We start from the raw sequence: 16728 nt of genomic DNA, 5'->3' as shown, positions 1-16728 counted from the left end.
TTGTCCCTATTCACCACCTCTCCAATGTTTCTATCATCCGCAAAATTACTGCTCAAGCCTCCAACATTCAAATAGAAATCAATCATGCAAACCAGGGATGCAAGAACACCAACGCTGATCACTTCGGGACCTCAGTGGACATAGGCTTCCAGTCTGAACAACTGCCCTCGAAATTCACCGTCTGCTCCGTGCCACTCAGACAATTCTGCATCCAATTTGCCAAATTTCCTTTGATCCCATCAATAGTGGCGTATGACAACTCACTGTTTTCGCACTGCTGTTGCTGCCACGTTGAATGAAAAAGGTCAAATGCTTTGAGTGACCATTTGCCGCTTGTTCATGTGTTCTGGGGTCTGTGGTGTAATAGTCAATTCACTAATAATGAATCCAGCGATCCGAGTTCAAATCTCGGCAGAACCTCATTTTTTCTTTGCTGACGGACATTCATTTAAATTGCTTACAAAGTACGGACGGAGAGGACAATTTGTCAGCCAGTTCAACTGTTATTACAATGCACATTGCTGAGTCTCTGGCGCCAGATGCCTGCACATCAGTGTGTTTTTTTCATCCTTTCGCTGCTCTTTAATTCCTCTGATGAAAGAAAGAAGCAGTTGGTGTCACAAAAGAACAATCATTCGACTGGAGTCTGGCAATCTTTGAGCAAGTGTGAGTGTGTGTGCGTGTGCGTTTGCACGTGCGTGTGTGTGTGTGTTTGTGTACGTGTGTGCACGTTTTCGGAGAAAGGCCTCGTGCCTTAGCTATGGCTCGGTCCGCTTCACTTTCATGGTGTAACGGTTAGTACTCTGCACTTTGAATCCAGCAATCCTACCTCGAATCTGAGAGGAACCACTATTCCTCTCCCACCTCTTGTATAAATTGGGAATGAGTGAATGACACCGATAGGTGGTTTCTCCGCCTCTCAGCGATTTGTGTTCTTTAGCAATCGTACTCTGGGGTTGATGCGGTGACGCCAGGCGAGTCAATCGCTGCAGTGTCAGTGCGGTGGAACATGCTGAAAGTTTCTCAATGTTTAAAGGAACACTTTCTGTGAAATTTAAGCAAAATTTCCTGCAGCAAATCAGTCATTTGCTGTGGCAAAGAAAATCAAAGACCTGCCGAGATTTGAACTCCGATCGCTGGATGCAGAGTCCACCCTGCTCATCATTACAACGCCGAACGTGGCCGTCCGCTGCAAATGGTCACTCATTGCATTTGACATATTTCATTCAATGCGGCAGCAACATGAAGTGCGACAACAATGTGTCATTATGCGGCTACCATTGATATGTGAAAAACTCACATGACAATGTCCCTAAATCTACATCAAATTAGTGCATCTCAAGCCGTATTGGGAGATATCAGCAGAAATAGTCATGTTTCACAGGAGCAAGTACCCAGTCATAGAGGGCTACAGCACAGAAACGGCCCTTTGCCCCAACGCGTCTGCATCGCTCAAGCAACCACCTCCTTATTATAGTCCCATTTTGTTCAGCTCTGGGCCCATAGCCTTGCATGCCTTGACATCACAGATACACATCTAAATACTTCCTCAAAGTTAAGTGGGTCTCTGCCTCCACCACCCATTCAGCAGTGAGTTCCAGTTTCCCACCACCTCCGGGGTGTAACGAGTTTTGCTCACACCCCCACTAAGCCTCGTTACCTGAAATCTTTAATCCGAGCTATTGATCCTTCTGCCAACGGGAAACGCTTTAATTTGATGTTTTCAAGTTTCCTTTGTACTTTGATTTTTGTTCGGGCTGTTCCTCCCCCCCCCCCCCCCCCCCCCCCGCCCCCTCCCCCCACACACTTTTGGGGAGCTGCCCCTTTTACTTTGTCCTGACTTAAATTGAGTTTGTTTATTCGGTTTGACCTTAAAAGAGGCCAACGGGAAACGTTCATTCCTGTCTTCTCTCGCTATGACCCTTATGGTTATGAGGGGCATGGACACAGTGGGTAAGGTGCAACTGTTCTCCTTATTTGAAGGGACAATCGACAAGGTACATAGGTTCAAGATGAGGGGCAGGAGGTTTAAGGGATTGTGAGGAAAACCTTTTTCACCCAGACGGTGTTGACGGTCTGGAATGTGCTGCCTCTGAGGGTGGTAGATGCGGGTTGCCTCATATCCTTTAAAAACAATCTGGATGAGCACTTGGCACGTCATGACTTTCAGGGCTATGGGCCAAGTGCTGGTAAATGGGATTGGGTGGGATTTCGGGTGTTACTAATGTGTTGGTGCGGACTCGATGGGCCGAAATTCCTCTTTTTCGCTGTATGATTCTATGATTTCATGAAATCCCGTGTACTGCATCACATCCGGCCGAGGTGTGAATCCATTCTCCACCATGATGCATTTAATTGTCGCTCTCCAGTGTGACACGGCTATTGTATCAATAAGTGTGATGACCGAGTGAATCACTTTTCATTGTAGGCTAATGATGATCTTATTATCATTCTGATTTTACCCATCGGGATTCAGCTTAGAGGGAGATCTCAATTTTCTTTGCAAATAATTTCCCCATTCTGAGAACACACCAGTTAACCAAAGACATCATGCTGCAAATGCTTGATGCCTGTAATAAGAACATCTGGAAATTCTGGAACATTCATTCAATCTGACTGCATCTGTGAAGAGCGAAGCATTGATTACATTTAGAATCATAAAATCCCTACAGCACAGTAGGAGGCCATTCGACCCATCGAGCCTGCACTGATAACAATCCCACCCTATTCCCGTAACCCCACATTTTTACCCTGCTGATCGCCCGAAATAAGAACCAATTTATCATGGCCAATCAACCTAACTTGCACATCCTTGGACTGTGGGAGAAAACCAGAACAACTGGAGGAAACCCACGCAGACACGGGGAGAATGTGTAAATTCAGTGGAAGGTAAGAAAGTTTAAATGGCAAAGGGGAAGATGGACAAGGAAAGACGAGGCAGTGGGATAAAATATGAAGCAATTAATAATTGTGAAGACGATTAACCCATGAGAAAACAGATTCGTCACCACAAGTTTCCAATTTAAAAATGCAAAGAGAAAACATTTAAAAACTGTTGCAGAGTTTAGGATCGGTCATTGTTCAAAACAATCTTGATTCCCGGAGGTGAAAATACTTGGACGCTGTAACTTACTTCTAATGTCGGCGCCACCAGAGGGCAGTGAGAGATTGTTTGGGTTCAATGTTGGAAAGAGCTCCAGACTCACAAAAGTGTTCAGTAACTTTATTAAATAAAAAATAATAAATGAGTAACTATGGAAACAAATTATTATTAGCACAAATAGGATGTTTATATTTTACGCAATATATTCCTACGCCTTGCTAATGTTGCTATTGCTGTTTGTAGGTTGTAAATATTCGACATTACATTTCCGAATTCTTCCCTTTCGGAAAGCACGGGGAAATTATAAAATGAGACGTTATAAATAAAATCAGGATATTCCTCTTGTCAGTGTGAGGATGATGAGCATAGAAAAGAAAATAACCAGAACGGTACAGGACATCAACGAAATCGTTGATGCTTCAATTGAGACCCCAATGTAGAGTTTCCGAGGATAACGGAGCCAGACCTGAGCAGCGTGAGGAGCTGCTTGTATTTAAAACGATCACTTGAACTGCAACTTGGGTGGAATTCGCATGAATAATTACCTCAATTTGAAATCAATGCCTTCATTGTTGAACAGTTAGGCTTTAAACACTTTTATCAACTAAAATAACTGCAGTAAAACAGGGTCCTGGTTTATAAACAATTGACTTGTTCACACGTGACCCGGAAGAGAAGCAGCAGTATATCAACAAACACATCCTTACATCGGAAGAACAGAGTCTGATTCCAGCCAATCAGATTGCAGAAAACCCCAGTGTCTGAAGGTTTCTCTGGTACATCTTACATTAGGGGAATATTGAAGTTGTTGATTCGCTTCGTGCCTTTCTGCTGTGAGATGTGCTCCATTTTCCGATTGACATTTTTATTGTATTCCACGGTGCAAATGAGTCTGTTCCATTTTATTATGGTTCTACTAATTTGTAAGTGCAAGAAAGTTACTCTATAACGTGTCGAGACTGCTATTTAAATGCATTTTCTCCAGTGCCGAATTGACTAAATGTTTTTTTTATAGACCGGTGTCGTTCGGACCAAGTTTCACAAACTCCCATAGCCAGAACAGCCCAGAGCGGGGATTCGGTGCGGCTAAACTGCAGCTATGATATGTCCAGCATTTACAGAATGTATCGGTACAGACAAAAGCCCGGTCAAGGTCTGCAGTGGATGATACGCAGATTCTCGGATGGCAAAGAGAGAAAGGACCGATTCGAATTGCAACTTTCCACTGCGGACAAATCGAGCCAGTTGATGATTGAAAACATGGAGAGCACGGATACCGGTTTATATTACTGTGCGATAGAGCCCAAACTGAGAGGAAAGACGGCAGTCACTGTACAAAAACCTCACCCCTGTTTACAGTTGCTGTAGCGATCAAATAAACAGCACACTGCAGGCAAGACATGTCAGAACGAGAACAGGAAATGGAGTATGTGAGCGCCGTTGCCAGGGCTTTGCAATTCCTGACAGCGGCTTTGCTCAGACATATTGACAGTCAGGGCATAACTTATCCGATTGAAGAAGCAGCCACTCAGTGAGAGTGGGTTTTGTGATGAGAAAATCATCCGCATTCTTTAATTTAAGGATGATACTGCATTGTCTTACAGTCTGAGGAATCGGGGTAGACCATTTAGGACGGAGGTGAGGAGACATTTCTTCACCCAAAGAGTGGCGAGCCTGTGAAATTCATTACCACAGTAAGTAGTTGATGGCAAAACATTGAATGCATTCAAGAGGCGGCTAGAAATAGCACTTTGGGCAAATGAGATCAAAAGTTGTGGGGGTAAAGCAGGATTAGGCTATTGAGTTGGACGATCAGCCATGATCGTAATGAAAGGCGGAGCAGGCTGAAAGGTCCGAATGGCCTCCTCCTGCTCCTTTTTCTATGTTTCTATGTCTCGAATCAGACATTTGGTCTATGCCCAAATACCGCAAGACCTAAACAATATTCAGGTTTGATCTGATAAACAAGCAACATTCACGTCGCACAAGTTCCAGACCATGATCATCTCTTAAAAGAGAGGATCTAACCAACGTTCCTTGATGTTCAATGGCATTGCCATCGCTGAATCCTCCCCCCTGCTCCCGCCTCCCCACCTCCCCCACCTCCACCCCCCCCCCCCACCCCCCGCCCCCACACACACCCCCTTCCCCACCCCCACCCTCATCTACATCCTGGGAGTTGACCGAAAATTGAACTGGACCCAGGAATATTAATACAGTGGCTACCAGAGCAGATCTAATGAATCCTGCGGCGAGTAACACGCCTCGTGACTCCCCAAAGCCTGTCCAGCATCTATAAGGTACAAGTCAGGAGTGTGATGGAATACTCTCTGCTTGCTTGGATGAATGTAGCTCCAACGAAACTCAATAAGGTCGACAAGATACATGACAAAGCAGCCCGCTTGATTGCTACCCATTCCATAAACATCCATTCCTGCCACCACAGACGAACAGTGGCAGCCGTGTGCACCATCTACAGGATACACTGCAGCAACTCACCAAGGTTTTTTTTAGATCGCAAAATCCAAACACACGAAGGACAAGGGCAGCAGACAAATGGGAACACGACAACCTCGAGGTTCCCTTCCAAGTTATTCCACATCCTTACTTGGAAATATATCGCTATTCCTTCACGCTCACTGGGTCAACACCCTGGAACTCCCTCACTAACAGCACGTGGGTGTACCTGCATCTCGGGCAGCGCTTCAAGAAGGCAGCTCACCACCACACAATACACCAATGTCAGCTGTGAGAATCGACTATCTTCGTGCTGATGGGTAGGCATCTGTGTCCCGGATTTATAATAATAGTCGTGTTGTTTGGTGAGTCTATGTGGCAGTTATTCTACATCTCATTTGTTAAGCACTTAAGATTTTTATCCAATTAGTATTTAGCATACTCCAAGTGTACCGGAGATTCGGTGTCTGGGGGGGGGGGGGGGGGGGGGGGTCGTGGTATTTGAGCTAGCAATTCTGAAAGAACAGCCTGTAATTTCCTGCCATATTTTCACCTGAGTTCACCCTGCTGATGATATTCCTGGTTCGTGCTTACTATGTAAATCGCAGCATGGGGATTTCCCAAACTGCTTCTTTGCCGATCTCAATCAGGACAAAATGCCCGATAAATAGATCTGACTGCCTTCGTGAACCCGGGGACAAACCATTCTCGCAGAAGCAAACTTAATGGACCTGTAGAAAATGGCTGAGGTCTTTGTACGGGGTTTTAACTGTAATCTAACGTTGTGCCTAATTGCACAGTAATTGACAGCCCCGTCCCCCACACTGAAGGTGGCTGATATTAAGGTAACCGTTCTGATTAGACTTGTTAGCTATCGCCAGATATCGTCCTGAAACTTTATCTTCCTTCATTGTTAATATTTTGGAAATAATCCATGTCGGTGGCTGTGCCGGTTTCTGCTGATACCATTGCATGCTGTGCATATCCTTTTCTCTCTAATTACAATGTAACTGCGCCAAAGCCCCTTTCCGATGCGGTTATTGTCACCGGTGACTGAGTTACTGGATCTACGCACAGCCCGTCTGGAAAGGCAGAAGAATGAAATATCAAGTGTTAACGTAAATGTGTTTGTATCTGCGATAGTTTGTGGAACCTCCATTCTGCGCATCGCATGGATATTTTAGATTGTTAATCAAGTTGCCATCAATATATTTATCCGGTTTGATGAACATCATCCAGTGCTTACTGTGCGAGAGCGCCGCCAGTATGACCAAAAGCATCGCAGCCCATCTCTCTCGGTGAATGCGAACGGAATGAGTCAGTGATTGAGGAGAGAGGGAACCCGGGCTCTGTCCGGCTGATTCCAGTGAGTGAGTGCGTGTATGTGTGTGCGTCTGGGTGGAGTGGGGAGGGGTGGTTGGTCAGTCTATTGTGACATCACAAGCCATCCATACATGCTAACATTTGTGACGCTGGGACTTGAATTTGGCGCCGTCTGTCAGCAAATGCTTTTTATTGCAGCTCGGATTTTCCTGTTGAGTTGATTGGGGGGGGGGGCGGGGGAGGGGCGGGGGGGCGGGGGAGGGGCGGGGGGGCGGGGGCGTGGGGGCGGGTGGGGGGCCAGCTAGGGTAAATGCATAGGGTGATGGGGATAGGGTCTTGGGTGGGATTGTGGTCGGTGCAGACGCGATGGGTCGAATGGTCTCTTTCAGCACTGTCGGGATTCTATGTTTCTCTGCTGAGTGCTTTCAACAATTTTGGCTTTTAAAGAGATTTATAAGCTGCTTTGGATGCAAACAAATGAGTGAGACTTTGGTGAAAGGACTGCAAGTGTAGAGTCATTGGTCGAGCGGAACGATTCTTGCTCTTGGTCTTTGAAATCAAAGTATGCGAGAAGTCTAGACTTCACATGCCGGCCGAGCTGTTTGATGTTTATTGACTAATCCGCAGGTTTTGTGCATTTCATTCAGGTGCAGACAGCGGGATTGGTTAATATGTGGTCTGGTTTGAAATCCTGAGCACAAACTGCAGGGAATCCATCAGCACAACACGCTCACGAGAAAAAACATTTTCAAAAGGATTGACTTGGCAGCGGACATTCAGTTTGTCACCCTTCATCTGTTCAAGGGATCCCATGATTGCCCGTTCTTTTTCTTTTATTCATTAACGAGATGTGGGTGTCACTGGCTGGGCCTGCATTTATTACCCATCACTAATTACTTTTGAGAAGGTGGTGGCGAGCTGCCTTCTTGAGCAGTGCAGTGTATTGGTGCAGGTACATCCATAATGCTGTTCGTGAAGGGGTACGGGTTGTTTTTCCTGGTCATTATATTTCCAAGTCAAGGTCATTGATTGCCTTGAGGGGAACCTACAGGTGGTTGCGGTTTTGGATTTGAAAACAGCTGTCTCGAGTGTATTTGGTGAGTTCCTGCATCATCCAGATAAGTGGGGAGTATCCACTGACACCCGACTTATGCCTTGTAGATGGTGGACAGGTTTTGGGGAGTCAGGTGAGTTACTCGCTGCAGGATTCCCAGCCTCTGACCTGCTCACGAAGACACTGCACGAACTGATAATATGTTTGCTGAGTCAAAATAAGAGCAGTTCTTTTCCTGCTCAGTGTGCAGAGAATTTACAACACTTCTATTTCTTTGTTCTGGATACATGTTGAGGCATATGTAAGAGCTAATGGCACATGTGTGTAAAATATTATGTTCAAGTAATATTCGATCGTTGATTCACTGAGGGGAACGGTGAGTAGTTGGATAGCCTTATTGTATTTAGACAGCAGTTTGAATTCCAACACGGCAGGTTAACTCAGCAATTCAATTCAAGGGCAATTAGGGATGATTGTAAATGAATAAAGACACTCTGAATGATGAAACTTTTCCTCACAAGTGAACGCAGAATTTTAAAAAAATTCTGCCTGATTTCGAAACGTTGGACCAATATGTAACATCTTCCACAAGGTTGGGTGTGGGCCAGTGGCGTAATGGGTAACGGCTCTCCCTGCATATCAGAAGGCTCTAAGTTCAACTCCTGGCTGGTTCGGCGTGAAACTTTAAAATAGGTTTACCAATTCCATATTACTTTGGATAAAAAATGTCTGCATTAACTTTCGATCTCTTCAGACAGATGCTGGCGAACTTTCGTCCGCTTCTCTGGAGAAATTGATGTTAGCTAATGGCCTTTCAACAGAAACTGACTATTTTAAGTTAAATTCTACTCAAAGATTTTCATCAAGTAAGTTTAAGACATTAAGTAAATGTTAATCTCAATTACGTTTTGTTCATAATCCAGAATGTCTGAGAGAATTTACACAATTTTGTATAATGTGCGTCATCAAATTCAGCATTTCTGATTTTGGAGAAAGCATGTGAGGCCGGAGTCAGAGCAAAGATAATATGGCTGCAACATCGAGATTCAGATAATGTTTACCAACAAACTGAAATCAAACATATTCCTCTCACCCTACATGGGAAACCTAAATGAATGTTCCTTCCTGGTCAGGAACCAGGAACCGCCTGCGTATAAGGTGAATGTGATAACCAAGTGACCGCATAGCGCCGCCAATCGGCCTGACTACAATGTTCAACTCCACAGTGTTGCTGCAGGTTCTAATGGTGAGATTGAGGGCCCATGTCACTCAATACAAGAACACATCCGTTACTTTGAACCTGATATCTCAACTTATCTTGTACTTCAAAGTTAAAAAGCGATCGTCCGGCAAATGTCTAAGGGAGCAATGATTTCTGCTCAATCATTAATGCATCATTCTCATCTTCCGTCCAATAATTTCAACCGTTTATATCCAGTATTGGTTCGTTATTCAACATTTAATATCAGTACATTTATTTAACCAGATGTCCGCATTCTGAATTGAGTATCTCTGAAATATAAAATATTGAATTGCAAACATGACTGACCATCAAAATAAATCTATTCACTGGGTAATACACATCCTAGGGTACTTATTGGAGAATGACCATACTTTTTTTAAAAATCACATATCTTCCAAGGGAAGAGATTTAAGAATGATCTGTTATTTATACTTGACCCTTCTTTATTCTGTGTGTAAAACATTGTGGCATTTAAATCTCGTTCATCTGTAGGAAGTCCAGCAGGTCCGCACTGATTCGCGATTTCCTCATCTGCCTGAGTGTTTGTTTCCTATTTCTTTATCATGAAGAACAATTTTTAAAATGATGCTTCGAAGAAATGTGCGCCATTACCTCTAATTCAATTGCAGCTTCACTTCCGTTTGCCTTCATGAGGAGGCAATACTTTCAGACATGTTTCAGATGGTGATTAGATATGTTAGTCTGCATCCATAAACCCATTAAATTATGTTGTGGGCTGAACGAGGAGCGAATATGTATGCAAACCATACAAACATTTATTTGCTGTCATAGCGTCCTAAAATACAGCATTTCTGATTTTCCTCAAAGCATTTGAGTTGATGTAAGATCTGATTTTCCTAAATGCATTTGAGTTGGTGTAACCTCGAGGTTCGCTGAATGTTGAATCATGCAGAAACCAAAAGAGAAAATGCTGGAAAGTCTCAGCAGGTCTGGCAGCATCTGTAAGGAGACAAAAGAGCTGACGTTTCGAGTCCAGTTGACTCCTTGTCAAATCTTTATTAAATCATGCAGACTTCGCCCAAGCTTAACGAGAAGGATCCAAAAGTGCTTGCGCCCTGTTTCAAACCGGGGTCTTTCCGCGTGTGAGGCGAATGTAATAACCACTACACTACAGAAACTGACAGCACCCTGCTGCTCATCGGCCTGTCGGCAATGTTCAACCGCGCTGTGTTGCTGCAGGGTCCAATGGTTCGAATGTGAGCCCACGTTACTTAATTCAAGAAGAAAACCGTCTCTTTCAACCTGACTTCTCAACTTAGCTTGATCTTCAAAATGTAAAAGTGTTCGTCTGGCAAATTTCTAAGAGTGCAATGATTTCTGCTGACTCATTAATGCATCATTCTCATCTTCCTTCGAATAATCTCAACCAATTGTACTCATTACTTAGAACATAGAACACAGAACATAGAAAAGCTACAGCACAAACAGGCCCTTCGGCCACAAGTTGCGCCGAACATGTCCTTACCTACTAGGCTTCTTATAACCTTATATCTTACTAACTTCCATGGGCTTATCCAAAAGTCTCTTAAAAGACCCTATCGAATCCGCCTCCACCACCACTACCGGCAGCCGATTCCACGCACCCACCACCCTCTGAGTGAAAAACGTACCCCTAACATCTCCTCTGTACCTACTCCCCAGCACCCTAAAGCTGTGACCTCTTGTGGCAACCATTACAGACCTGGGTGAAAGCCTCTGAGAATCCACTCTATCAATACCCCTCACCATCTCATACACCTCTATCAGATCACCCCTCATCCTTCGCCTCTCCAAGGAGAAAAGACCTCGCTCTCTCAAGCTATCCTCATAAGGCACCTAATCCAGGCAACATCCTTGTAAATCTCCTCTGCACCCTTTCTATGGCTTCCACATCCTTTCTGTAATGAGGCGACCAGAACTGGGCACAGTACTCCAGGTGGGGTCTTACCAGGGTCCTATACAGCTGCAGCATTATCTCCCGATTTCTAAACTCAATTCCTCTATTGATGAAGGCCAGTATTCCATGCGCCTTCTGAACCACAGCCCCTATCTGAGACGCTGCTTTGAGCGTCCTATGAACCCGGGCCCCAAGATCCTTCTGATCTTCCACACTGCCAAGCGTCTTACCCTCAATATTACATTCGTTCATCCTATTCGACCTGCCAAAATGAACCACCACACACTTATCTGTGTTGAAGTCCATCTGCCACTTCTCCGCCGTGTCTTGCATCTTATCTATGTCTCGTTGCAACTGCTGACATCCCTCTACACTATCCACAACACCACCAACCTTTGTGTCATCAGCAAACTTGCCAACCCATCCTTCCACTTCCTCATCTCGGTCATTTATAAAAATCACAAAGAGCAAGAGTCCCAGAACAGATCCCTGGGGCACTCCACTGGTGACTGACCTCCATGCTGAAAAAGACCCATCTACAACCACTCTTTGCCTTCTGTGGGGAAGCCAGTTCTGAATCCCCAAAGCATGTCCCCTTGTATCCCATGCCCCTTCACTTTCTCAATGAGCCTTGCATGGGGCACCTTATCAAACGCCTTGCTGAAATCCATATAATCTACGTCTACCGCTCTTCCATCGTCTATGTGTCTAGTTACATCTTCAAAAAATTCAATTAGGCTCGTAAGGCATGATCTGCCTTGGATAAAGCCGTGCTGGCTATTTCTGATCATACTATTCCTCTCCAGATGTTCATAAATCCTGCCTCTCAGGATCTTCTCCATCAACTTACCAACCACTGAGGTTAGACTCACCGGTCTATAATTTCCCGCGCTATCGCTTCTCACTTTCTTCAATAACGGAACCACATCCGCAATCCTCCAATCCTCCAGAACCTCTCCCGTCTCCATTGATGACGCAAAGATCATCGCCAGAGGCTCAGCAATCTCTTCCCTCGCCTCCCATAGTAACCTGGGGTACACCCCATCCGGTCCCGGCGATTTATCTACCTTGATGCTTTTCAAACGCTCCAACACATCCTCTTTCCTAATGTCCACATGCTCAATATTCTCAGTCCACAGGAAGTCTGCACTGCAACTACCAAGATCCTTTTCCACTGTGAATACTGAAGCAAAATATTCATTGAGTACATCTGCCATTTCTATCGGTTCTAAACAGACTTTCCCACCGTCACATTTGATAGGTCCTACTCCTTCACATCTTATCCTCTTGCTCTTAACATACTTGTAGAATGCCTTGGGGTTTTCCTTTATCCTGCCCAGCAAGGCCTTCTCATGACCCCTTCTTGCTCTTCGAATTTCCCTCCTAAGTTCCTTCCTACTAGTCGTATACTCTTCTAGATTTATAACATTACCTAGCTCCCTGAACCATTTGTAGGCTTTTCTTTTCTTCTTGGCTAAATTCGTTACAGCTTTCGTGCACCATGGTTCCTGTGACCTACCATAACTCCCCTGTCTCATTCGTACGTTGCTGTGCAGAGCTCCAGACACATTTTCCTTGCCACATTTCTTCTGTACATTTCCCTGAGAAAACCTCCTTCCAATTTATGCCTCTAATTTCCTGCCTAATAGCCTCATAATTACCCTAACTCCAAATAAACACTTTCCTAGCTTGACTGATCCTATCTCTCTGCAATGCTAATGTAAAGGAGATTGAGTTATGATCACTATCCCCAAAGTGCTCTCCCACTGAGAGATCTGACACCTGCCCAGGTTCATTCCCTAATACCAAATCAGGTACAGCCTCTCCTCTTCTAGGCTTATCCACATACTCTGTCAGGAAGCCCCCCTGAACACACCTAACAAACTGCTCCCCATATAAACCCCTTACCCTAGGGATATTCCAATCGATATTTGGGAAATTAAAATCTCCCATCACGACCACTCTGTTATTATCACATGTCTCCAGGATCTGCTTCCCAATCTGCTCCTCTTGCTCAGATTGTACTGCACATAACACTGAGAGATTGATCTGTGTGAAGTCCCTTACTCAGGTTGTTCTGTACATAAGCTGTACATAAGATCGGCTACAGCCTGGATTTAGCAGACTATATCAACCCTGATTAACTTTAACCTCATCTAAAAGCCACATCCATGATACCCGTAAGACAATAAAATATAGGAACAGAATTAGGCCATTAGGCCCATTGAGCCTGTTCCACTATTCAATTCTGGCTGATAAGTTTCTCAAACGCATTCTCCCGCTTTTTCCCTGTAACCCTAGAGCCCTTTACCAGTTGAGAACCTAGATATCTCTTTCTTAAATACACTCAGTGACCTGGCCTCCACAGCCTTGTGTGACAATTAATTCCACATATTCGCCAGTCTCTGGCTGAAGAAATTCCTCCTCGTCAAAGTCCGAATGTAAGAAGTCTCACAACAGCAGGTTAAAGTCCCACGAGCTTTCGAAAGGCTGCTCCTTCATCAGGTGTGTGGACAACTGGTGCTGTGAGACTGCTTACTGTGCCCACCCCAGTCCAACGCCGGCAGGTCCACATCCCAGTTCTAAAGGGTCATCCGTTTCCTCTGAGGTTGTGCCTCTCCTACTAATGAAATATCAGCCCCAAGTATACTCTATCCAGGCCTTTCATTATTCTGTAAGTTCCAATGGTATCCCCCTCCTCATCCTTCCAAACTCCATCGAGTATAGACCCAAAGTCCTCAGATGCTCCTCATGCGTTAAGTCTTTCATTCCCGGATCATTCTTGTGAACCTCTTCTGGACCCTCTCCAAATCCAGCACATCCTTCCTTAGATACGGGGCCTAAAATTGCTGACAATATTCTGAATGTGGTCTGAACAGAGTCTTATTAAACCTCAGCAGTATACCCCTGCTTTTATATTCTAGTCATCTCAAAATGAACGCGAGCAGAGGGAGCTCTGTTACATAGAATGAATACTGAAAGATTTACGGTCCGACCCTCCATTATTTCCAACTTTCCATAACTCCCTGACCCGCGACATCCCATTTAGGCTGTAAATTTTCTACTTTGGGTATAAAAAGTGTTGGATTGAAGGGGGTTAAGTGAAGCTGTTTGTTTAGTGACTGTAATTGATGTGAGTCTCCATGGATCCGATTAGTGTGTCTGGGGGGATTTCCCTCTTCTATTAATAAGGGATTCCGTTCAATGTGTTGTCCCATTGAGGCAGCGGGAGCGACAACTCCGGCACTAACAGAGATCAGCGACTGTGGAGAGAGAGGGAGGGAGAGGAGAGATCAGAATCTGGGAACAATGGATTGGAATGTTTCAACAATGGATCAGAATCAGGGAACAATGGATTGGAATGTTCCAACCAAGGATAGGAGTTTATTCTATTGGATTTCTTGGTTTACTGCAGATTATTTGTGGATAACATCAGCTCATCGGATTGAATATCTACTGAAGGCGATTCAATGCATTTACTATCCCCTCCTGGCCATTGTCGGAGTTCCGGGTAAGTCCCTGGCTGGAATTGTAACGGCTCGGCCGCCACGGGAATCGGAGCAGGTGAGGGTCGGAGCATGGGGAGGATTGTTGAACACGGGTGGGATTTTGCAGCTTTGGGAAGAGTGAGGCTGTAAAGTCCCGTCCCCTGTGTCCAGCTCCTAATTCTAGAAAGGCTGTTTAACTGTATTGATTTCCTTGACATTTACTGTACTCGGCTTGCTGCTCTTCTTGTTTCTGTTGAATCTCTGTCTCCGGTTATTAATTCTTTCAGCCACTGACAATTGTCTGAGGGCCTATGGGCTTGGATGTCTTCTGTGTGCTGTGACTTTCCATAGACATGTGACCTCAAACGCTATTCCATCGTGAGTAAAAGATTGAGACAGAATCATTTTTACCCTCTGCATATAACACCAGTTCACCCACCAAATCACCACGCCACAGCATCAATTTTATTGGTCATATATGCACAGCAGGATCCCACAGAGAGAGAACATATTTCATAAAAGTTGAAATTTATGCATCAGTGTCACAAGTATGCGAACATTAACATTGCAATGAATTTACCTATAAAAATCCCGGAGTCGCCACACTCCAGCGCCTGCTCAGGTACACTGAGGGAGAATTTAGCATGGCCAATGCACCTAACCAGCACAACGTTCAGAGAGTGGGGGGAAATCGGAGCACCTGGAGGAAGCTCACGCAGACACAGGGAGAACGTGCAGACTGCACAGACAGCAGCCAAGACTGGAATTGATCCAGGGCCCCTAGTGCTATGAGGCAACAACGCTATCCCTTGTACCATCACAAACTCTCCCAGAGCCACAGGAACACGAACACACAGACATACTCAAACGCACATATATTAATACAGACAGTTACTGATAGAAGCAATCAGATTAGACACTTACTCGCACACACACAAATTCAAGAAGCAAAATTGCTGTAACACTCCAGAATAACGCACACTTAGGAATACGCGTCAGGTACTCTGTTGCTCACACACAAACACACATGCATACTGGTACAGACAATATAGACACACGCAACACACACACAGTAGGGGGCAGGATAACCACTACTGCCTGCCCATTGATGGCGTAACAGCCGAGAACTCAGTTCCAGGCCCCATTTCTCGCCTCTTGCAACCTTCACCCGCAACGGAAATGCGGCGGATTGAGTCTCCTGCCCATTTCTGGCAAGAGGCTGAATAAATAATTGAAATTTATTTTAAAACAAATTTAATTAAAATTAGCGAGCCTGGGATGTAATCGTCCGGGCACGCTTACCTTTGCAGCCTCACCCGGAGAAGTTGTGTCCGGTGAGGAAAAGAGCTGGCCACATGTATGAGGACGAGTTGTGATGGCCTCGCTGGTTGAAGCGAAGGCCATTGAGGACACCGGGCAAGGTCGAGGGCAAAGGAAGGTTCCCCTTGGGCAATGCCCACCGGGCAGTACCAGAGGGTGGGGCCTGAGGTGGCAGGGTCTACAGAGCGGAGCCTGAAGATAGTGGGGCCTGCGGGCCATGGCGTGCAGGAGCGGGACCTGCAGGGGTGGGAGTTGAAGGGGCAGGTCCTGCAGGCAGATGGGCCCTTGGGGGGCGGGCTGATCCATTCAGGAGAGTGGCCCAATGCCACGCTGCATGTGATTGGTGGAGTCGGGAGCGCACCCCCACTGCTGCTCTGCACGAGATTGGTGAGTGTAGCGGGTCCTCCAGCCGCTCTGCACACGATCGGTGAGGCAGGGATGGGGTCTCGCTGCCTCGCCGCATGCACAGTGGGTTAGGGAGGGTGTCCCTCAGTCTCTCTGCATGCACAGTGAGGTAGGGAGGGTGGGCGTGCTTCCTCTCTACATGCACAGCTGTGTAGGGAGGGTGTCCCTCTGCCTCTCTACATGCACAGTGGTGTAGGGAGGGGGTCTCGCTGCCTCTCTGCATGCACAGTGGGGTGGGGAGGGGGTCTCGCTGCCTCTCTGCATACACAGTGGGGCAGGGAGGGTTCCTCGCTGCCTCTCTGCATGCACAGTGGGTTAGGGAGGGGGTCTCTCTGCCTCTCTGCATGCACAGTGGGGTGGGGAGGGGGTCTCGCTGCCTCTCTGCATCCACAGTGGGGCAGGGAGGGGGTCTCGCTGCCTCTCTGCATGCACAGTGGG

Source organism: Mustelus asterias, chromosome 30 (assembly GCF_964213995.1).
Source record: "Mustelus asterias chromosome 30, sMusAst1.hap1.1, whole genome shotgun sequence".
Lineage (NCBI taxonomy): Eukaryota > Metazoa > Chordata > Chondrichthyes > Carcharhiniformes > Triakidae > Mustelus > Mustelus asterias.
Note: the sequence above shows the minus strand (reverse complement) of the source record.